General features: G+C 39.7%; 1 long non-coding RNA gene across 1 annotated transcript in view; it reads left to right on the top strand.

The window, feature by feature from the left end:
• The window catches only part of LOC138688830 (uncharacterized), a 62111-nt gene that overhangs the window by 24207 nt on the left and 13779 nt on the right, over window positions 1-24125 (top strand). Inside the window, exon 2 of the long non-coding RNA XR_011327634.1 lies at window positions 21102-21174. This is a non-coding gene — a long non-coding RNA (uncharacterized lncRNA). The remainder of the gene's footprint in view (window positions 1-21101; window positions 21175-24125) is intronic.

Here is a 24125-nt window from a genome sequence, read left to right as displayed (position 1 = left end):
CCACTAGGTCATCCAAGGATGACCAAACCAGACACATCTTCCTGACTCCTTCATTCATGTGGAAAAACTCATCATTCCTGTGCATCTACTTTGAGCGCTGCTACAATGGGAACTTATGCAGTTGTAATTTATTTTTTTGAAATAATACCAAACACAGCATTTTAAATAATAACCATCATGTGTATGCAGCATTATTAGCAATAATCATGCATTTATTACTTATTAGCAGTATTTGCTATTTCTATGTTAGCAAGCAGTAAGGACCAATGTGCATAGATGTGTAGAGCGGAACAATGGATACCAACAACTTGACATCCAACCTATATGTGTTTCAAGGTACTTAATTTCACACTAACTCCAGCCTGCTCCCATTGACTAAAAGGCCAACCTTGGCTGGAGTAAATTAGGTGCACTCCTACAGCACATCTTAGAAAAGAAACTCAAGAAACCCAGTTCATGCATGGCAAGACTACTCTAGGATGTGAACGACAGCACAGTAACTGGAGGCAACTGTTCTCTTCAGAAATAGCCCTGATTGGAACTAAAATACTAACATAGAGGTACCAGCTGATGCCCATGATGTGGGTCTTTGAAAACATTTATAACACTCTGAAGGGTTCTGTCTGGGTCATTTGCTTAATATGCAAAGAAGTGTTGCTATCATTCAATTACTTTAAATTATTTAAACTTTTCCTCAAGCTTTACCTGTATAGCTGTATGCTTGCTCCTAGGCAAAGTGTAAATTTCTCCCTGTATTTAAGTTAGAAAAGGTTGAATAGCTTATAGTTTAGGAAAAAGTGATAAAAAATTTTTATGATGTAAGAGATTTTAAGATTTTTTTAATGGCTCTAGCACCTCTGCAAAAGGTAATGGAAACTTGAAATTTGGCAGGAGTATCACTCCTATGCTGGAAATCGGCTTTGTTCAGCCTGCAAATTAACTGTACCCTTTTATGCATCACCTTTGCAATATGGTTTTTACTTACGGGATCACAGGGTATTCACTCCATGGCAGAACTGTCTCATTTGCTGTAAACGTGCACAGTGGCTAAAGAGCAAGTGGGGAGTCTGAGCAAATAGAAAGATATGTCCAAGTCCTGGATTAAAAATTGAAAGACCTGGGTTCTCTTTCTTTTTCAGGCATCCTACCTGGCCTTGGACAGGTCAGTTACAGCCGGCTCTTGGCACCTCTGCCAGTCCTATCATGTGGCTAATATGAGGACTGGGAGGGGGGCTATGCTCACCCCTGGCCAGGTGAAGGGTGTCCTCATGGTATCAGCCCCTTCCTCAGCCAGTGCTGCACACCAGCTGCAGCTGCTGCTGTCTTCGTAACTACATTAGCTTTTGTGAAGCTAAACTCATTCCAGTTTGCATGGTGTTGGGCCTGCACGGGCAGCCTTGAAAACATTTTTTATTTAAGCCAGGCTCTGGTTAGCATGCACAGATAGTGCTTTGAACAGTGACAATAAAATGAGAAAATGTTCTTTAACAAAAATCCTCTATGTGTGATCATCATAGCCAAGATTTGCAAAAGCACCTGTAGAGCAACCTGCACAAGTAGCACTTTACTGTATTTGTAAAGCTGCATCACACACATCTGTGGTATGGACTATTATTCTAGGACTATCTTGTACTTCAGGGAGTAAGGGAATAAGCTATATTTTGAAAGCAGTAGAAGTTTGCTGACTTCAGTGGTTACACCAGCACAGCTGCCTTGGGAAAACATTGATTTCCCTAATCAACTCAATCTATCAGTATCACGCAGAAAAAGATTCTTTCCAGGGGCTTCCATGTTACCAGATGATACTCAAAGGATGACTGCTTCCCCTTTAGCGTTACTAATACATCCTGTTTTCCCCTGAAGGAACCTGATATATAAAACTTCCTTTCTTGAACAGGGCAAAATAGTTGTCCTGAATGTGGTATCTGATGGGTGACTATCTTGTTTCTTGAGCCTTACAATGCTGAAATACACAATGGATGCTGAAGTACACTGATGGATGTACAGTTTGATTTTTGAAAGTGCTGTGCCGATCCACCTGTTTTTTGCAGACTGCTGTGGGGAGACCTTTCTGCCACAGGTGGAAGCAAAGGACCAACCAAAAATTCTTGACCTTTATATCTTCACACCACAGTCTGCCTGGTAGTTACATTTTTGTTTAATAGGACTAAAACCACACTGGAAATCAGATCACAGAATAGTGTAGGTGGGAAGAGGCCTCTGGAAGTCTGTAATCCACTCGTCCTACCTAAAGTTTAGGGTGCTCAGGAATTTGTCACCAACTGAGTGTCATGTATCCATAAAGATGGAGGCTTCACAGCCTCTCTGAGCTCCTGTCCCAGCGTCCGATGATCCTCATGGTAAATAATCTTTTCCTTACATCTAAGGAGAAATTCTCATGTTCCAGCTTCAGTTCTGGATATTGAATTTAAGACTGGTATAATTTTATACCTTTACGAGGGCTAATTAGAATGAAGTTGATATTTTTAACAGGTCTCAACAACTCACAGTCATCTTCAGTAAATGCCACGGCTGGTGGGAAATTGAAGAGCCTCTAGGGGATAGCCATGGAGACAGAAGGTATGCTTTGTCCCTGGAAGATTTCAGGTCGCATGTGATGTATACTGTCAGGACAGAGTGCAAAACTTGTGCAGAGGATGTGAAAGTCTAAGGCCACCAACTAAACCAGACTTTTGGAGGGCATTAATCAAAACATAACTCCAGTTCTTAAAACTGAAGCAGTTTAAGTTTTGAATCAGAGAGGCTTGATATATTCACGTGCCAACTAAACTGCCCCTTTTGAAGTTTGTGATGTTCCTTCATGACTAGAATAAATTTCCTGTAACACCCATCTCCTTCCCATCTTGCTGCATCCGTATTCCAGGTGGAGCTGACTTTTTTGAGTTAAATGCCACTGGAGAGTCACGGACAAAACCGGAGACCATGATGCTCACATTTGAAAAAGGGAGGAACCAATTTTATATAGAGCAGGTGGAAACCAGATGTACTTGAAACTGAGGTGAAAAGAAGCAGAAGTGTCCTGACAATTGAAAATGATCATTTCTATCAGGTTACACAGCTCTGTATTTCCTAGACCACATACCTAGACTTAATTAGGGCTTTCCAGAAAGAACATTGCTCTTTTTATTCTAATTTTTTAAATATTAACTCAAGCATAATACCTTATTAGAAAACGAAGTCTGATTTTTTTTTTCACAGAAATGACTGGAAAAGTTATAGATTTCCTAGGATTCTCATTTAAAACCTGACTGTTGATTAGTATGTGGATCTGTGCCTCATGGGAGAGTAGAACTTTACTGTAGTGTAAAAACCCTTCTCTTTAAAAGGCTTTTTTTTTTCCTGAATGTATTTTTGCAGCTTGTTTTGAAATCTGGTGGCCTTGGAGATGTTCTTGGTCCCAAGGTGACAGTCTCAATGTGACAGTCCCAAGGCGACAGTCCCAAGGCAACAGTCCTGGCATAAAAACACTTCCTAAGGTCAACAGTTGCGTGACTGTCCAGCAGTACTTTGTGAGCCAAGCCATGGCCCAGTGGGGCACCAGGCAGCCACGGGGACATGGTGTTGACCTCTGTGCCATGTAGGGCTGGCTGGCCATTTCGGCAAGCAGCCCTGAGCAGAGCGCTGGGGGGGGGGGCGGTGAGCATGATGGCCGTGGGCTGGCCGAGGAGTGGGTAGGATGTTGCCCCCCACCCAAGCCATACCTCCCACCCCATGGAAATGAAATGAGCTGTCCCAGGGCAGGGAGTGGGCAGGGGGCAGAGGAAATCAAAGCTGCCTTTTACATTTCTTCTGGGTACGCCAAAATCTGGGAAAACCAAGCGCCTTAATGTGTTTTCAGCCTCCCTACTTCTCTCTGAAGTGGCACTGGAAGATAACCCACTTTATGGCAAAAAGTTACCTGAGGTGCCTATTGGTTTTATTGTGTCTGTTCTTTGGGGGAAAAGTGATGGAGATGGAGGTGGACAGGCAGAAGGGACTTACTGACCTTTGAGGGTAGGAAGAAGGCAAAAGTGACCACAGGGGCAAAGATATGTTCGAGGAATGCTTGAGGGTTTGGTAGATCTTTGCCGAAAATAAATGTATAGTCAGTCACTCTGCACATCTGCAATGAGGCACTTTAAATTTTGAGAGATCCAAGAAGCCTCTCTCATTGCCCATCCCCATAACAGAATAGTGTCCCAGTCTGTAGTCCACAAACAAAGGATTTTTTGTAGCTTATTAGTTCAGGTTCTGTTATCATTCTTAGCATTGAGTTTGCCATAGACACTTGAATGGAACCACCTCACATTAATAAAGGCTTAATACTGAGAACATTTCTTACAAAGAAATGTCCTTCCATTGCATTTCTGGAGAGATACCCACAGGGAATGATGTGACTGAAGCATCTGGAGAAGGCTTTAGTGCTCTGCTGTGTGAGAAGAGTCCCCTTCCACCCTGCAAATGTGGAAGAGAGGGGCAGGGGGAAACAAGGGGAAGAGAAAGGAAGAGGCAGAGGAAATGCAGAGTTAATGCTAAAATGCTGTAACTAACCATTTGAAAGATGATATTGCACTTACTCTTGTGGAGTCAAACAATTTAACTCTGTGACCCAAGCAACCACCCACTACAGTTAAGAGTAGGAAGAAAAGAATTGCTTTATCGACAAAGCACTGGGAGAATAGTGTATGGCAGTACACCCCCCCAGCAGGAAACGAAACTTCTCCAGGCAGGGAGAAGAGAAAAAAACCCCAAACCCTGGAGGCCACAGGTTGAAAGTTGAACAGACCAGTTGAGATGTGCCAGGTACACTGAGGTGACCTTCTTGGCCGATAGGGATTAAATGACCACAGGTCAGATTCGACAAGGGTATAGACAGGGTCCCGCCGGAGTACATGCTGGAATCAGTCCTCCTCGGAGCAGCGGGTCTGCAGTCGGGGACTCCCCCTTGAGTCGGGGCACTGCCCGAGGTAACTCCTCGAGGGAGAGAGCCCTCAGCTTTTAGGGGAGTGATATATGAATTTTGAATCATCACTTTAAATCTTAAGGATTCTTAAGTCGGCTGTGTAGTACTAATTCCCCTTACATCATTGAGCCTGTGGCTCGCTAATGTTATCAGAGTTCTAACTAACTTTTTACTGAAAAATAAATCTGACTATTAACACCTGTTGGATTTGTAACATAGTGACAGAAAAAAACCCCAGAGGGCATATTTGTAACTGTAAAAATAAATTAATCGGGAGGATAAGTTGTGTATTTTTATCCACATGTACTCTTGCAATTTCTCTTTTTGACTTAAGATGACTTTTTTTGTTATTGGAGCTGTACAGTAGGTTCACCCAGAAAAGCAGTATTAGCCTATGGAAAACAGCAGCAGCACTAATGAAGATACTATATGGCGTTACTTTATCTGGGCTGCATAGCAAGGGGTGCAAAAGCTGGGGATATTTTGGAAGTGGACCACCCATGGGGAGAGAGCAACAGATGTTCTGTGATTATACGTAACAAATATTTATATTCCTGGCACCCTTCATTCGTTGCTAAAATCTATACCTGTATTACATGCATGACTGGCTTTCTGCTAAATATGAAATGAGGACACACTTTCTCATTCAGTTACACAAAGGAAGTTGCCAGACACATAACTGGGTAAAGCTGTGGCTTCTCAGTAATCATTCATTGAGAAAAAGTAATGAAGCTTTTGCAAAAATTATATCAAAACACAGTTGGTAAATGTGCCAGCATCTTCTGTTACTAACAAATTTCCTTACATACATGGAACTGAAGCTGACTTTTACATCTTCAGGAGAAAACTAGAATTTCTTGTTCTCCCAGTTACATTAGGAATTTCACCAAAAAAAGGAAAAAAAAAAATCTTATCTTGGGTTTGTGGATTAACCTAAGCTCCATTTTCTTAAAAAGTGTACCTAAACATAGTGACTGATTGCAGAGAAAATATTGAAGATACATCCCCCTGCCCTATTTGCTCAAAACTATCAAGTCAATGAAGACAATCTAAAAACATGGTAATTTTTAAAAGCAACCTCATGTTTTTTGCTGACTCATGCCTTTTGAACTCTGGTTCAAAATAATAATACTGAGAATTAACTGAAAACTTAGATAAGTTCCTTCATGTGGCACAGATAACTTGCTTTTAATACTCATTTTATAATATGATGAATTATATAAATTAACGGAGTCTTGCTCTGTTCCCCAGCTCCCTTTCATCGCTCTTCACAAATGTTACCTTGTCATGATATTGACAACAATGATTTATTACACAAGCATAATGTCTTCTCTGTTTCCGCATTACTCACAAGGCACTGGCATGTTAGTATCTGGTAGATATTTTTAGTAATTTACAAACTGTATTAAGGTCAAATGTTTCCTACTTATTTTACTTACTTGTAAACTTCTCTTTAGTTTTTGTTTTGAGAATCTGTTGTTCATTATGTTTGGTGGTATTATTTCTGGTGATTGATTAAATAGACTTTCAGAGAGCCTCGGAAGTGATGGCCTATTACTTTGGTTTCTGGAAGTAAACGCTCCCATGTTTGAATAATATGATTACATTTTCTTTTTGTATGGCAGCTCTTGCAAATGTATTCTGAATTCATACAAACTTTTGCAGGCTGTGAATAAATTTCAACTCCTATTGTTCAGACAAGATTAATATACTTTTTCATTCAGAAGAATATATGTAAAAACAAACACACAAACCCATCGAATACTTGCCTCACCTTAGCTGATAGAATACCAGCCACTGGGAATTCATCTTCTAATTATGAGTGCACAGTTAAAGAATGGTTACTAAAGGAAAAGGAAAGGGAAAAAAGCAATGAAGAACGAGAGAATTGGTATAACTGGAAAATTCCTTCTTTAGTCATCTGAGAAGCTGCCTATGTTCACAAAGGATATTTTTAGGAGGTTAGAAGGTATTGAGAGGAACAAAAGTGACCCATTGCTCTCATCAAAAAATCTCAAATAAGTAATGTTATCTCTATCTGTGTTTGTATACATTTGCACGCATATATATTTTTGTTCAGCTTTAGAAAAGAAAAGAAGGAACAAGAAAATTATATTTAAACTGTAAAGGAATGATCAATTAGGAAAGAATAGCCAGGGTGGGGGTGGAGGAAGACAGAAGAGAAGGAAAAGATACAGAAGAGAAGGAGAAGATATAAAAGAAGAAAACACTTGAACTACCACAAGAAAAAAAACAAAAGCTGCTAAGACTTCATTTATTCCCTAGCATGTACTCACATCTTCTCCCAGAGAGGAAGGAATAGAAAATCTTTATCTTACCCTTATCTCTGTCCACCTGGATTCAAAGCTTGAAGAAGCCATGTGAGAACATGAAATGCAATCTTATTCCTTCATGGACACACAGTTTAGCCTGTGATCAAAGAGTAAATGATTCTTCCAGCAATCATATCAACACTGCCTTTCTCTGATTTACAGATCTGCTGTTGCAGATTTTCTTTCCTAAAAGGAATGAACAGTTCTTCAGAGACGAGTGCCTGAGGTAGGCCTTCTAGTTCTCTTCTTGTTTTAAAATTAAAAAAATGCCATTTTTTTGGCAGCAGCCCTTTTTCTTTAAAACACGACAAAAAATTTGGGTTGGATTATTCTCCCTAAAAGGCAACTGACTGCTGCAGTTTTACTAAGCTTGATCTTACTCACTGTTTGTGAGCAACCTCAGATTATTTTACAAATTCCAGAGTAATTTCTAATTTCCTGATTTTCTAGGAAAACACAAAGACGAAATCTCTCTCTTGTATTTCAAAGCTTTTCATATTCTGGAAAATGTATTTTAAACTTGGTTATCATAAGACTAGAGTAGAAGAGTACTATGGGACACAGTTGCTCTCCATGCCATCTAAAAGGCAGATGACAGAAGTGCCCTGCTTTTTCTCAGTAAACATCCTGATGACTGCGGTCATTAAATGCTACTTCTTGTCGTTTGGTAGCTGTCAGTCACTCAGAAATTCTGCAGCCTGCTACCATGGCTGCTTTCTAAACTGTGAATCTGTTCCTCAAGTGAATGTCAGAAGATGTGTCTTCATAAATTGTGGTGGTTGGCAGATGGAAGAAGGTAAATCAAGGAAATTATTATTTTTTTTTTCTGGAACATGCTTTAAATCTCTGAGATTATCTCAGGGATTCTCACCTCTTGTGCAGCTGAATTAATCCCTCCTAACAGAAATGATTGTTCTTCAGATCCTCTCTAAACACATGGATGAATATTTTGGCAGTTGTTCTCTTGTTAGTGTACATTATACCTCCTGAATTTCATGACGGATCATCTCCGCGGCAGCTTGGAGTCCATAGCTCCTTATTTGTTGATACAGCCTGTTGAGATCTAAGCTCTTTAATTTGCAATTGTAATACGTAATTTTCTAGAAATAAAATGCAATTCAGTCACAGGACATTCGGAATCACTCAATTCTAATCTATAACGTCAGCAAGCCCATTTCACTGACATTATTGTTTTGACACTGAGTGTAATAGAAATGATTAAGCCAGGAAGAGAGCAGCACTTACTTGACTGCTGTCAGCTACTGAACCACAATAGCCCAGCACACAGACTCTATTCAGCTGACGAAATGTGAAACTTGATATGCTGCTGCAAAATGTTAGTAACCACAATGCTATATTTCAATCCCTACTTGATTTTATAAATGTTTAGTCTCACTCTGTTAGACCCAGCCTCATACAAAAGCAATTCCTGTTTCACAACTGGAAGGAATAGCAACCAAACTTCTTTCTTTTAAATTCACTGTATCCAGGCATATGTCAAGGCCTTTTTTTATTATTTTTTCAAATGGAAGAGTGTATTCAGATGGGGGATGAAAATGGCAAGGATATGAACAGTAGTAGCCCTTGTGACTTTAATGTGAAGATTAAGATTCATGATGGTAGGCATGTAATGTGATAGAAATATATATCATGGCCCTTCCGCCCTTCCAGCAGAATGTATACTTTGTTCTGAAATAATTTGTTATTGCTAAGCTCAGAGATGCAGGCACTTGAACTGAGTGCTAAGTGGGTATTTCTTCAAAATAGGTGCTTGCTTTCCTTTACATTTTATATAATTTTATATCATTACTCTGTCAAGTGTCCTGCGGTATAAGGCTAACAAATTGGGCACAGACAAGGCCGTGTAATGTTGTAAGTAAATACCTCTGTCTCTCTTTTGTGTCTGAAGAGAAAACTCTCTTTTCCTCTCAGCTATGTGCACAAAAGATCCATAGTGTTACTTTGGGTATTTCAAATTCTACTTACATGCAGTCTTAACATATTTTTTTCTGATTTTATAGTTCAAAAGATTTTAATTTAGACTGCTCAGTTGTTCACAAAAGTATTACCTACACATCATCTAAGGCACTGCAGAATAAGTATTTTATTCACAGAATCCAGATTAGATTAAGAATTTGGAAAGAATAGGTGAGAATAAGACATGGGACATGAGAGAGAGCTGACTTAGAAGGTACTGGGCATCCTCTGTAGCAGAGAGAACTGTCACCAGTAGAGGTAGGCAGCATCTCAATTTTCAGACAGGTTCTTGCCATCACTCTGACCTCTGGTGCTCTTCTTCTGCTATTGCTGATAGAAAGGATCTGATTTTATATGAAGAGGAACCAAATATTTGAAAATGAAAAGGCTGCCTGCAAAACTTTCAGCAGAGTAGAAGCCCTCAGGTTTCTTATAAAGAAATTACATGGTTACATAAATGGCTTCATAAATTTACCTCTTGAATAATGTATCACCTCAGGGAAGAGTCTGATTTATTTTACTGCTTTGTAAATAACAAATGTATTTGTATCAGTTAGATCACACATATAACACCTATGGTTGTTGTCTCTCCATGTACCGTAATATGTTCAATATTATAAATATCCAAAGATTTTCTTCTTGATGAGAGTGCAAGCATTTCGTACTGACATGCAATCTGTCATAAGGTGGTGTTTGTAACTTCAATTCTTCTTAGATTTGTTGTCTTCTCATTACCAGTACCCAGCCAGACAGCTGAAACACTGACTCAGAAGAGAATGCAGAATATTTAATAGCTCTTCCATTGTAGTGCATTTTTAGCATTATTCGAGCAGTGCTGTCACAGATATGGGAGAACTTCAGCATAGATTTAGTAGATTTAGATAGATATAAAACTATAGGTTAACTGGAAATGCCATAGTAGTGTAAATAAAATTATTTACAAGTATCAATAATAGAAAGGGAGGCATACATGCAAGTGGACAGTGGATTATATAATACTTGCCATAATTTATATCTTAAAGAAGGTAGAAAAGAAATGGCTAAAGCAGAGAAGCAGCATGAGTAGGGCATGAGTTCATGTTTTGGAGCAGGGAATTTGGGGTTTCATCACTCGTTATTGCTATAACTTTTGGCGTGCCAAAACTAAATAATTTAATTTTCCCTTCTAATGGTCATAGTTGTATGCAATTTCCAGGGCTGTAATGAGACTAAAGGAAGTGACAGTTATAAAGTGATATAAATTCTTCACGTCAAAGCTCATATAGGAAGGATCTTTCCTTCCATGACAAAAGATCGCAGCAGACCATAAGAGAGTTGGACTTCCACCAGAGCGGGAGCATGTGCGAGGGGACAGCAGGTAACCGTGCATGCCAGAGCAATGATTTGGTAAATCCTGCTGCGAGCACCAACCTCTGTGTGGCTTTGCTCCCATGTTGACTGCACAAATCTGGGCAGAGAAGAGAGAGCGCCGTCAGGAAAGGGGCTGACTAGAGCTAGGGAGGAAACCATTTCTTCTTCCCTTTCTCTCATCTTGCAGTAATTTTTGAGATTTAAAAAAATGGGTCCTATTCCACATGCAACTCAGTCTAAAAAAAACCCCAAAATGCTGAGCTGCATGTTTGCAAAAACAATGAGAAATGCTGAAATATTTTAATTCTATACTCACAGCAGTTTTAGGTTTAACATTTTAAACTTTTTCAACTTTTAAAAGTATTTTCTGCATTTTTTTATTATAAGTTAACTTACATATGACGATTCATTCTGAATGAAAGAAAGAACTTTTCCTGTGGCAGGAATAGCTACGAGAAGGCAGCTACACTTTTCCTCAGTGGCCTGTGTGGAGTTTCTAGCTGAGAACATGCTGGTGTCTGTGTACACACACACTCCTGTGCGTGCTTCAGTTCCCAGCCATAATATATTGTTAGTAAAGGTTTGGGGGTTTGTGCTTTGGGCTGGCCTAGCTAGGAGTGAAGAAAGGGAGACTTACTCTGTGGTTTCACAATTGGCTAAGCCTGTCTAACTGTGGGCTGTCACCGAAAGCAGTGGTCCCGCTCTTCCCCACTGTGGGAGCAGGTTGATTTGCAGCCAGCTCCACGAGCAGACTGTGCTCTGATCTTGCAGTATCTGCATTTTTTCAGGCAACGGATTAAGTCAATAGCTCTTTGGTGGGGACAAAGCGCTTTTCAAGCTGGGAATCAGTAGAATCAATATTGGCCACGGATATGTCGAAATCTGGAGGGATGCAAACAGGCACCGAAACAATCACAACAACAGAAGACTGTTGCTTCTTGTCCTGGGCAGATCCGTTTTTACTGGTGGTAGAGACTTGAAGTCTCAGGACGGCTTTGTGTGCATGTGTATTTCTAAGATCAGAGATGTTACACCAGTGGGGAAAATACAGGCTTTAGTCAGAGTGGCTTTAAAGTGGGTATCAAGTTTATTTGAATAAGGTTATATGCAGGAATTGTCAGTTCTAATAAATGAAAAACAATTCTGAAAAACATTGTATGACAATATAAGTGTGATGGCTCTATGAGGTAATAAGTTGAAGTCCGGATGATAAGGATGACAGAAGTAATGCTATTTTATTCACACAATACTATAAAATAAAACAAAAGCTTCTAAAAAGAAGAAAATAGCAACACAAACTTGCAAACTCTCTCCTGATATCTGTTTGCACGTGTATGTTTATTTCTTTTCCCCGAAAGAAAGACATACAAATATTTCTAATGTAGCATTTGAATTTATAGCACTTTTTTTTGTCTGGTTTCCTTGGGCTTAGGTGTAGGATACTCGTGTGTCACCTCTATTTTCAGAATTTGTCTTTTACCTGTTTTGCAGCTTCATGCCAGTATTTTGTATAGTATTTTAACAAAGGCTGACTTCCCATGATATTAAAATATAAATGGTGTGTTACAGAGCAAATGTCAGACAATTCTACTTATTTTTATTTTTGCCTTGTGCTTTCCATATGTCTTCCTTTAATCTTGGTGCAAGTAAAATGCAGAGATGGGATTTTCATTTAAAATTGCAAAGCTGCAGTCAGCACAACTGAGGCCGTAGTCAACAAGCCAGGCTCGGTAGAAAGTGAACATGCTTTGTATCTTGCAAAAAGCTCTCAGCATCTTGCAGAATGTGTTGTGTCTATCTAATACCACATGGAAAAGCTACACTGAATTTGTAGTATTTAGCAAAAGTGACCATCAGTGTTTGCAAGTCATCTATGACAAAATACTCCTGCCCATGACTTGATAAAGCCAAAGGTAAGGCAGATATTTAGAAAGAAGATGGAAAATCTTGTGCTTTAGAGAGAGCATTACCACTCTGGTGACTTGAATTTGGTCCCTTGCCCTGTTAGTGAGCTGTTGGCAATGGTGGGCAAATTAGGAACCAGCACTTTCACAGGTGGTCACAGACTGTGTTTTCCTCAGATTTGAGCAACTGGTTCAAGATACCTGAGGTCTGAATTTTAGAAGTGCTGAGCTCTCAGAAAGGCAGCTGAGTCAATAGAAGCTGTGCTGTGAAACTATAACATGCTATAAAATGTTAAGTACTCAAAAAAATTAGGTCCAAGTCATGTCCTATTAGGTACTTAGCCACTCTCGGTTATTCCCATTTTTAAAACAGGAACACCATTATGCCTTACATTGTTAGATGCTGGAAGATAAATTCAGCCATGCTCATAAAATATCCAGATCCTGTGACAATAAGCACCTCATAGTGGAATTAATAATTCTTCATTTTTCTCAGAGCTTGGCTAACATACGGTTAAAACTAGGAAAAATGCTCCCACACTGGGTATTTATATGCTGCACAAATGATCCCAGTGTCTAGGAAGACACTTGGAGAGAGTGAATGCCTAACTATGAGTGGAAGGATGACTCCATTTCATACCAACAAGGAATGGATGCTTTTTAATTTTTTCTTCCATTAAGTGTTTTTTTAAATGAGAATCTAAACATTTTTAACTGAGATTTTTACAGTCTAGTTCTATTTACACCTGTGTGATTATAATAGATTTGAGATTAACTGGGGATGGCTTTATGTTGCAAGTTTGTCATAAGAAGTAGGAACAATTTTTTACCTATGTTTTAAACTGGGAAAATCCTGTTTCAAAATATGTACATCCTATTAGATGTTTAATATCAAACTCTTAGCACAGTACAGAATATCTAGGACCTGGTGTTACAATAACAAGTATTCAGTGATGATACTGGCTTAAAATATTCCTTCTTCACCCTTGTTCCACCCTTGACTGCCAACTGTACCTTTGCACGGGGAAGCAGTGTCCCCACCCTTGGTTGCACCAGTGCAACTGTTGGCGCAGATTCTCTGTGAGACGTATCTGACCTAGCCCAGCTGAAAACAAAACAGAAACATTTTCTTCAGAGACAATTTCCTTGCTCAAAGAAATTAAGCCCAAACTGTTGAAAAACAGCATCTCTTAGACACAGTTTGTTAGTGTATACTTTTCTTAATACTGATACAGAGTCACATTTTCAAATCAGTCTCTATGCTGTAGGTAATTTATATTGTGTCCTCTTACAGTAAGTAGCTAGTGTCTGTATATGGAGGTTATTCTTTTATTACTATGTATTAAGCTCTCTGAGCAGAACAGGTAGAATATTGCCTGTTTGCTGTGTATCAATGGCAAAGCTCCAATTAACTTGGAGCAAGATCTTTCCTGAATTTTTGAAGGACTTCATAATCAGTAACTTACTTTCCTCCATCCCATTGACTCCCATGAAATCAAAAGGAATTTTGATTTCACAAAACATTGGTGCAGACTGGACACCTAATTGCCTTGTTAACCAATAAGCTGTTTTTTTTTCAAATAACACTTATAGTTCATTTTCCATTTTTTATGTCCATGACCATCTTAAATCATTCATAAAATCTAACAAAAAGAATACTGTAGAATTTTCTTTTCTAAGTATAAAAAGTAAACACAAATGCTCTTCTCCAATTACTTTCCACACTCGTGATGTTTGTAGCGATTTCCTTACAATTGTCTTTATGAGACAGTTTACAGGTCTTTTTCCTTCTTTCTTTCTTTGCTTCTTTCTTTCTTTCTTTCCTCCTGTCTCTGTTTCTCTCTTTTCCTTCCTTCCTTCCTTCCTTTCTTCATTCCTTCCTTCATTCTTTCCATGAGATACAGCCCAACTAACAACTTGAGTATATAGTTTTATGTTTGGAGGGCATGCTTAATGATGTACTAAAACGTCTCATGCATCCTGACTGGTTTTAATAATCAATAAACAGTTTTTGTTCTCTTATCAAATATATCCCTTGCTAAAACAAGGGCAGACCAAAAAAACCATCAGTGTGTTCAAATCTGACAACCTTTGCAAACTCCTTCTTCAATAATAGCACTTTAAAGACTTCCTAAGCCTTATTTTAACTCATCCCATAAGTCAGATCACAGATTCCTCTTTTGTATCCAAAGGCTCAGTATTGTTTCCTAATTATAATAAGAATGTATATGGGACAGTGGTCACATCTGTGTTCCCTTAACTAATTCATCCCTCAAATATGTTGATACAAATCAAAGATAAAAGGTAATTTTTAGGTTAAATATTAAGATACTTGTGAGAACTTTCTTTTTTGGGAAGGCAATGACAAATGAACTGCTATTTTTCCCATTTAAGTTAAAGAACTTTCTGTCAAAACTATTATTATGATTCATCTTGCTGAAAGCAAAACTGTTTTCCCTTTTAAATGAAATTTTAAATTCAGCAATCAGAAAAAAACAGTCCTTTGAAGACTCAGGGACCACTTCAAGAATACAGCGTCAAGCATGTGCAGACTTTTTGTATTGTCACGGATTGGGACTGACTGGTTCTAGGGTAAAAAAGTTCTTGTAGATTCTTTAAATGTTTAAAGGAAACAGATAAAATACAGATGTTTCTTCACCATAAAATCAGTGACCATGCCTGGGTCATTAGTAGGGTCTGAATTTTTCAGATATACACTCATGCACAAATCTCTGCTGCTTTAATGAACTGTGTAAGTGGAAACAAATTTTGCAGCAATAAGCTGTTCTGCCTGAATGATTTAGATTTAGCAAATTCATAAATATTTAAAAACTGGTCCTTATAATGGGAGGTATGTGGGAACTCTAGCTTCTGTTGGTTCGACAAGCTCTGCCTGAAGAGCAGAGCTGATGCTAACCACTTGTACTCAAAGTTGACTCCAGCTGTCATTCACTGGAGTTGTGTGCATTCATTTGAGGAATTTGGGTTCTGATTAAGGTATACAATTATAATGAGCAGATGTACCATATTTTGGTACTGATAAGGGGGGGGGAGCACACAATTTTAGACCTAGTTTAACCAAATCTAAACTCCCTTATCACTTCTCTGAATTGGCCCAAACAGCTGGAACCACGGAGGATTTCTTTATCAAATCTGCACATTTAGGCTGCTGTCTTAGCAGCCAAGAGGCTAATTTCTGGCTTGACGCTGGCCAAAGTGTGGTTAACCTCACAGAAATGTAACATTCCAGCAACAAGAATTCATTTTTACCCACTGTTGCCACTAACCAAATGCTAACATTTTACTTTGGAGAGCACAATATTATTCAAGCTGTCTTGCAATACTCCAAATGTTTGTACCATTACAAACTGATGACAAACTGATTTGTTCATTACATCTTAAATGTCACTGCCAAATATTCTATCCCCAACTTAAATGCTGTGTTTTGAGGTTAAGCTAACCTAGCCTGTGTGTATAGGTAGGCAGCCAGAAACAAGCACAAAAATCTGTCTTCGTTCTGAGCAAAACCTGCTATTTTTTTTAAAGCTCTGTATAAGGGATAAATGCTTTTTCTGAATGACTGTGGTCTTTCAGAGCATCCAGAGATGCGTCTCTGGTCAAGGCTCTCAGAGCTTTTGTTGGAAGGGTACAGAATGGGCGATCCTGGGAAATACTCTGGGAAAAGGCAATGCAGTCCTAGAATGCACAAAAGGGACATTGATTCTCTTCTCCTTCTCAGAGGTGGTCTGTGATTTCTTTCCTCCTAGCCAACTCTGAAAACACCAAACCTTCCCTGGAGTTAACATGGGTAGGCAAGGTAAGAAAGCCTGAGCAGTAGAAATACTTCAGCAGAGAGGGGAGCACAGGGGAAGAAAACAACTGTGTTATATTTACCCTTTGTCTTCTGTGCTGTTCTTTCTTATCTGATGAAAAAGCAACAGCAAACCTACCAAAGCAAAAGGGATGCCTTATTGACAGTCCCTGAGAAACCTTCTTTACTAGCGTTTCCTGTAACACACACTATCTATCTCATATACGTCATTTATTTCCTACTGTTATAATAGGGAACTCATTTTCTGCAGACTGGATTTTGATCTTTTAATGGGAATGGTTTTGTATATTAGCTAACCTTGCAAGGCATTTCAAACATTTCATCTTTTCACCCAGGAAAAACAACTTCATTGAGCAATTCTCAGACTCCTTTGAACTTTGCACAGGAAACCTCCTGGAAATGTATGATAAAACACACAGTTAAAGCAGTGGAAAAAGCAAAGCACATCACACAGCCTAATATAGCCTAGTATCAACAGAATATTCCATCTATGGACATTAAATATGCCTTTTTTTCTCAGTAGATTAGACTCAGTTTAGACCAACCCACTTGTCATTTCACCTTTCATTAGTTACCATATGAAACTGCTTTAACTTACTGTGTACAAAGTCAGATAGACTGTCACTTATTTAATGATATGCATGTATTTATGTTTTAAAATTGATCTGGATAAAGCTGAGACCTAGCAGGTTCTGACTTACAAAGCTTGTGTTCAGAGTTCCCATTCAGGCACTCTGTACTGCTTTTAACTTCTGAGTGTGATTCCAGTCATCCTGCTCTCCCAGGTTGTCCTACAAGCTGGAGCGTCATCCTGCTCAGGCCCATTGGGAACATTTTGTATGAGCAATGTGTCAGGCTTAAACCTGCTCCACTGAAGCCAAGAGGCAAACTCCCACTGGATTCGGGCTCTGCCTCAGCCATAAGGAACACAGTGACTGTCTTTGAAAATATTTTCTCTTCTTGAACGCATAAAAACTTGTCATCTTTTGGCTTTTTCTTTTATTCTTCACCTGTGAAGAAAGTAAAAAGTATGGTCAGGTATCCCTGTGTATTAGGGCTGGCTAAACACCAAGCACACATGCATAGTTTTTCACACTTGAACTTCTGTGCTGGGGCTACGTTAAGAGACCAGCAACAAGGTGCTGCTCAGACAAAATGTGCTGAAGCCTCTGAACACCAACTGTTGGCAAACAGAGGCCATGGGGGCTGCCAGCACCAACACCTCTGGGTCATCCTGGCTCCCAGCTGCAGACCGAGCCCAGACCCTCCCGGGCTGGAGCCAAGGGACTCCTGAAGAACCACTGCTATTGTGCCACCCGTGAACCCTTCTTATCCTCTCTGAGGTATGTGGTATGTGTTTTGTGGCTTTCAGCTGTGTGAGGGTTTGGTATGTAGTTTATAGGCTCCCTTGAAGGTTGGGATTACTTGAGCTATAATCTAGTTACGTGCTGTTTCTTTTAAGTGTCTTCCTTCTGGAACATGCCAGGTTTTATCACCACATGCTTCTCCAGCTCTGCCACCTTATGTAAATAACACCCAAACACAGCACATCTGAATGTCAGCAGAGGGGATGGGGTGTACAGCAGCCTTGGCACTGAATGCCAGCCTGGACGACCCTCCATCCAGACTACCCAGAATTTGGCGGCTGCTTTGTTGAATGCCGCTCCGAGCTGAAGCATCTGCTTTGGCTGTGCTAGCAGTGAAAGTTTTCACAGCTGCCAGACTGGGCTCCATTTACTCTGATTTTACATGCTTTTTAGGAGCTGGCCTAGCTTGCAACAGCACATAACTTTAACGTTAGACTTATAAAATGAGCCTTTGATGCTTTGGAGCTCCATGTCTGTACTCTCTCCTCAACAAGGAAGAGCTGAACAGGGAGCGCAGGCTGATGGGCTGTATTACTGGGTCAGTAATATTAGTTGCTCTGCCCACTTCATAATGTTTCTGAATGGCAGAAACAAAGTATTGACATTCACAACAGAGAACTGAAGCAAAGGATGTGTATCTCACATAAAAAATGGAGCTAAGCCTTGCTTTCCCAAGGGCAGAAACATTTGTACATATGTCAGTTTGTTCTGCTCAGAACAATTTACAGTTACCAGACGGAATGTGAACATGGTACTTAAATTTCTGTAGGGCAGAACTATCATGGTGAATGTAGGAATATATTACTTGCAAGTAATTTCAGAACTGTACAATTCTTGCAGCTAATGGTACAATCCTTTTATTTTTTGTGATAGTTATGTTGAAGTGGACACCAAAGATGCCATGACTAATCGTGTGTTTACCATCTGTTAGCAATATCTCCATGTGAATTAATTAGGAAGGGCCTAAGAGTCCTCTGTTTACAGTCTTCCACGAAAGTAATACTGATTGACACTGACACAGTATTAAATTACTTCCCATTCTAATATGGCCCTTTTGACAAAAGATTAGCCCTGCCACCTGTCCCCTTGGCTGCTGATTACTTTTCTCAAATATTCTGCTACTGAGCTGAAACTTAATAAATACAAGAACATTCTACCAGTATAATAGTTTATTGATACTAAGAGCATTAAGATGGTCCTCACTGTTGTTTGTGTCTCACTCTGAGACTATTATTCTCTTAAGGAGAACTGAAGATAGAAAACACTTTCAGTTAGACAATGTTCCTGCCAGCCTATTTTGAATGCATCACCTACAGTGAAACTACTTACTGCTTTATCTGTAAGGCAAACAGCAAAAGGTTCAGCGCTGAAGCTGCTCTGAGCAGACACCTACAATCTCCTGGTTTCTGGATGAGCCTGATTGCTCTGAATAGTTCCACATGTGAGCACTTGCGGTCCTGAATCTGATGTTCTGCAAATATCCTGTGATACTGATTTACAGCCTACTACTCTGGCTGCTGCAATATATTTCCAGAAAATGAAAAAAGGTCAAATACACAAACAAGGCAGGTTCATTAACCCTCCCAACACCCTTCCCCCAAACTCCCCCTCAGCTGAAATCTTTAGATAACTTTCAGTAAATATTTTTGGAAGTATTCCTTCATGTCTAATCAGATGGCAAAAGCATTTGTTTTATTTAATCATGGCTGTGAAACTAAGCCTTTATTTTTTCCTTATCTTCCTTTCTTCCATAAGGACCCTTTTGATTTGCCTTTCTCTTCATGACCACATGAAATTTGGCCAGTGAAGAAAAGACTGAATGGGCCCCACTGAAAACTTTCAGAACGTCCAGAGTTCAGCTCAGGGGGCTGGCAGGTCTCTGGAGGAGCTGCAGATTAACCACTACTCAACTCATATCCAAAAATCACGCTAATTTCAGTATGTGGAGTTACCTACTATGTGTAAAGACCCATGAGCAATCTCAGTAGTGGGAAGGGAGTTCCTACCTATCTTGGGTGGGAAGTCAGTATGGTCACATAACTGACAATATAGAGCTCAGGAGGAAGACCATTTGTCTTTGAAAAGACTGACTTCTGAAAACTGCTTTTGCAGAAGGAGAGGTCACAGTTCTGAATGAAGTCTAGAAGGAGAGCAAGGTTGGGGAGAGCTGTTAACATGAAAAGTGTACCTCCTGAGTGCTCTCTGCAGGAGGCACCTGGTTTGGGGTCCCAGCTGAGCTGCTGCTTAATAGCTCATCTGGGTGCCAAAAAGCTGTTTCATGACATTCTTGGCTTAAGCATTGCAAAAGCAGTGGAACATTTTTGCTAAACAGAGCCTTTAGTCTTTAAATCATTGCTTTCTGGATGAAAACCCAAGAAAATTGAGAGCAATGTCAAAATGCTAAAACTTTAGTGTTCAGTCAGACACAGTTTTGTCCTGAATCTCAATGGCTGGCTCCAAAGTTTCCTGATGTATATGTTAGCAAATAGTTGCCCTTTTGTATGAATAGTAATCTGCCATGTCCTCTGAGCATCATGGATGAGCTCGTGTTCCATCAAGCGCACCTCCAAAAACTACTTTATGCTCAGCTAATGAATCTTGTGTTACTTCTAACATTAATACTTGGGAGATTTAAAAACATTCACTAAATGGAACTTGCCCAATCTGCAGCTGGAAAAACCAGGACATATTATTCTTCTGGAAAAGTAATAAAACCTTGGACATTTTTCAGCTATATTTCTGTGCAGGATGGATCAACTGTTCTGTGCTCAGTTAAGAATTCTAGAAATGCTCATGAAGTAATTCCTGATAAGAGAAGCATAAACTACTTATTTTGCTAAACAACTGTTTGCTTACAGGCCAGTTCAGTGACCTGTGATTTATTGCATGTATGTGTCCAAGACACATTCTAGTAGTAAATCTTTTTCCATTTTCCTTTATAAATTTTTCTAATTCCTTCTGAATGATCTGACTATAAGATTCAGTGCAACTAATGATGAGGATAGGGAGAAGGCATTCAGCGTCTTTTGGTCCTGTGGGGAAGAACAAGAAATGCACATACCGTATTGGATCAAGTCATAAATTAACCAGACAGATAGAAGTGACTTCCCCAGGATGACCCATAGCAGGAAGGTGCTGACCTAACATTTTCAGGCTACATCTCTTCTTATTAACATTTTGTCTATTGTATTTGTATCTTCCACTTTTTTTTCACACTGAAGTTGTACTCATAGAAGAGCAACTGCATAGCAGTATTTTAACAATTTCATATTGATTTGTGGGTTAAAAAGTTGTAATTAGTCAGACAAAATATGTTATCAATTTAGCTTTATTTCCCAGCTGTGCTCACCTGTCATTTTTAATTATTGTTTTCAGGATCCTGGTGATGATGTCATCCCCCTAAATTTCCCGAAAGCTCCCCAGTGTTCATTCCAAATGATTAATGAAGGTATGAAAACTATGAGTGCTTCCAAATCAAATATGTGTATAAAGGTAAGCAGTGCACAGGAAAAGATGATTAAAATAAAGAATTGTGTGTTTCCTTGAAATTCACCAGCCCATTGATACTGCAGCAGTTCAGATCTCAGTGGAACTTTTGTGCAATCTACTCAATACTTTTTCTATGGGGGAAAAATATCTAGCCAAACTTGACTGTTCAACCTATTTGAGTTTTATTTTATGGCTGTGGGTTTCACATACTTGTGACATTAAAAGGACAAAAATGGGCTCTGTGCTAAAGTGATAGGTCTGGCAAATCCATACATCAATTGTCTTGAAAAGTGTGGGTCTTGAGACTTATTTCATTTTGAATGTGGGTTTTTAATGAAGAGAATTTAATAAATTGATATTCTGAATTTTTGGCTTGCATTAGGAGGCTAAAAGGTAAGCTGTTGCAACACTGTGTATTAATAAGCACTCAGGAGTCGGATTTGTCAGGAGAGAAAGTGCAGTGCTTTTTATTAACTGAATGAGCATTGTGTTTAGCTGGGCTTTGCCAAGGCCTCTGAAAATGTCTAATTCATGTGGAAGCAGGCTCAGATGCTTAACTACTAAAGTAGCATAGTGTTTTCCATTCCAACAAAGCATCATCTTAAAACAGTCATTCCCACTCCAAACTTTGTGTCTATCTGCTCAGTGTATGAACTACAAATGAAGCAAAATTTTTTAGGTCACAGTAAGAATGGAAAGCCTGAAAATTATTATTCCTTAACAGAAGGTGAAACATCCGATTGCTCCACAATTTCTACCAAACAGAGCATATAATAATTCTACATGAAATGTATACTTTCACAGTAAGAGTTTATATGCCATTTTATTCATGTATCACGGTGTTCATCAACAAGGTCAGCAAAGGCAGCATCCAGGAAAAGCATCATTTTTTTAGAACCAGAGGGTCTAACTCCAAAACTATCAATCAAAAGGGCCTCTTCAGCTGCCATCTAGCAGTAAACCAAATTCAGTTCTGTATGTGTCTGAGAAGGGATTAATCAGAACATACTGATGCCTGCATTGTGGATAACTACATCCAAGCCAGATTGTCTTCAGTCAGTGGGAAGAAACAAAGTTTTTTCAGGGCATGATTCATTTCCTAAAGTAGGTGCTAAAAGAAGTAAACGATACAATGAAAAAAACCCAATGAAATCAGGTAGAAACAGTGGATAATTTATCATCCTGAGGTACTGAATGCCTAAGAACATCTATTTCTCTGCAATAGCCTTCAATGGTTTCAAGACTTCAATTCTTTCGGTAAAAATGTCAGTTGTCCCTAGAATTTTGTGCAGGTCCAAACTGGCCTGATTTGACCAGCTAAGTAATTGTGTCCCCAGCCAGCCCACTGTTCTTGTTCTACTAAAATCTTTTGAGGAGCTTTATCTTGTAGGTATTTCCAGAGACTCATGCAGAAAATAATCTAGTGCCTCACAAAAATACCCCCGTGGTCACTTTCTCTTGAGATGGTCATGGTGATGGTACGTGGTGTGTATGAATACTGTGGTGAGAGTGCTTGCCCAGGATGGGGAACACATGACTTTTACGCTTTCCTCAGTTAGAAGTTCAAACCCACATCTTTTTACTTCTAAGTGTGCCTAACCATAAAGCCATGGGAAAATGAAGGGCATATATTTTTCTTAACAACACTGAGTGTTTTTTCAAAGCAATGGAATTAGAGAGTTGATGATCCAGAGACGTGAAAGGAGAAAGAACATGCCTGTGTAGCTTATTGCTAGGGTTACTTAGACGGCAGGGTGAAGACCTAGTTTCCAGTCCCTATTCAAAGAAATGTTTATGATTTTTATGGTCACCGACTAAAATGTGCAAATAGGCGTTGGAGCAGAGACCTCCCCTTCTGAATGAATTTCCTAACCATGAGCTGTTTCATGTAGGAGTAGTTTTAAGCGTTTCATAAACACCACTTAAAGAGTCAATAGCAAAACAGAGGCCCGGGCTCTTTCATTTAAATGCAGCAGCCACCGCTTATTGAGGCTCAAAGAAGGTAAGCCAAAGATGTGTTTGTTGTGCTTTGTTTAGGAATCATGTGTGCTGGGTTAGCCTTGGCTAATGGCCAAACACCCACCCAGCACACTCACTCCCCCCTCAGTGGGACAAGGGAGAAAACAGGATGAGAAAGCTCATGGCTCCCGATAGGGAGCTGCAGCACTTGGAGCACGTCCTCCCTCCTCCTGCTCTCCCTCAGGGCTCGCAGGGCTGCTTCTCACACTTTTCCCCTCACCCCTCGCTGCCGGGCTTTCTGACACGGGCTTTCCCTGAGGTGCCCACCCGTGGCTGTGGGGCTCAGCTGTGCCCTGCGGTGTGTCAGTTGGAGCCGGCTGGAACCGGCCCTGGCCGGCACGGGGCAGCCCCGGCCTCTCCTCACAGAGGAGGTCCCGCAGGCCCTGCTGCCAGCGCCTCAGCACCTGCACCCAGTACATCATGGAAGAACCTTTTATATTTTAGAGTTTTACCTATCTAGACATGGCAGGATCGTCTTCTAGAAATGGTTCTCTACAGTTTAAAGACACTTGTGCAAATAACACACCTGATGTTTTGTTTACAATTTCTGTGAAAATTACAATAGCGCATCTGAAATGCATGTCAAATTTAAAAGCTATAAAGACAGAAGATTGTTTGAAGTTCCCTTCATGTCGATATGAAGTGATGCTACTGCCTTCACTGGAGCTTCTCCTTTAGCAGAGCTAGAAGTCTGTGCTACTGAAATACAATGTTGATGGCTTGTTTAATACAGCAGTAAATGAGTGTAAATCAGGACCCGCTGGACCAAACTAGGTTATGCTCCTGTTGCCCTTTTCAGTATCTTCTCTGTTTTCTACCAAAGAGATATGTGATAAATAACTGGATAGCAACAGGATTTGTCTCAGCTCTTCAATCAGCAAATGTTACTTT

This window comes from Haliaeetus albicilla, chromosome 13 (assembly GCF_947461875.1).
Source record: "Haliaeetus albicilla chromosome 13, bHalAlb1.1, whole genome shotgun sequence".
NCBI lineage: Eukaryota > Metazoa > Chordata > Aves > Accipitriformes > Accipitridae > Haliaeetus > Haliaeetus albicilla.
The sequence above is the reverse complement of the archived record's forward strand: the minus strand, read 5'-3'. Positions and strand labels throughout refer to the sequence as shown.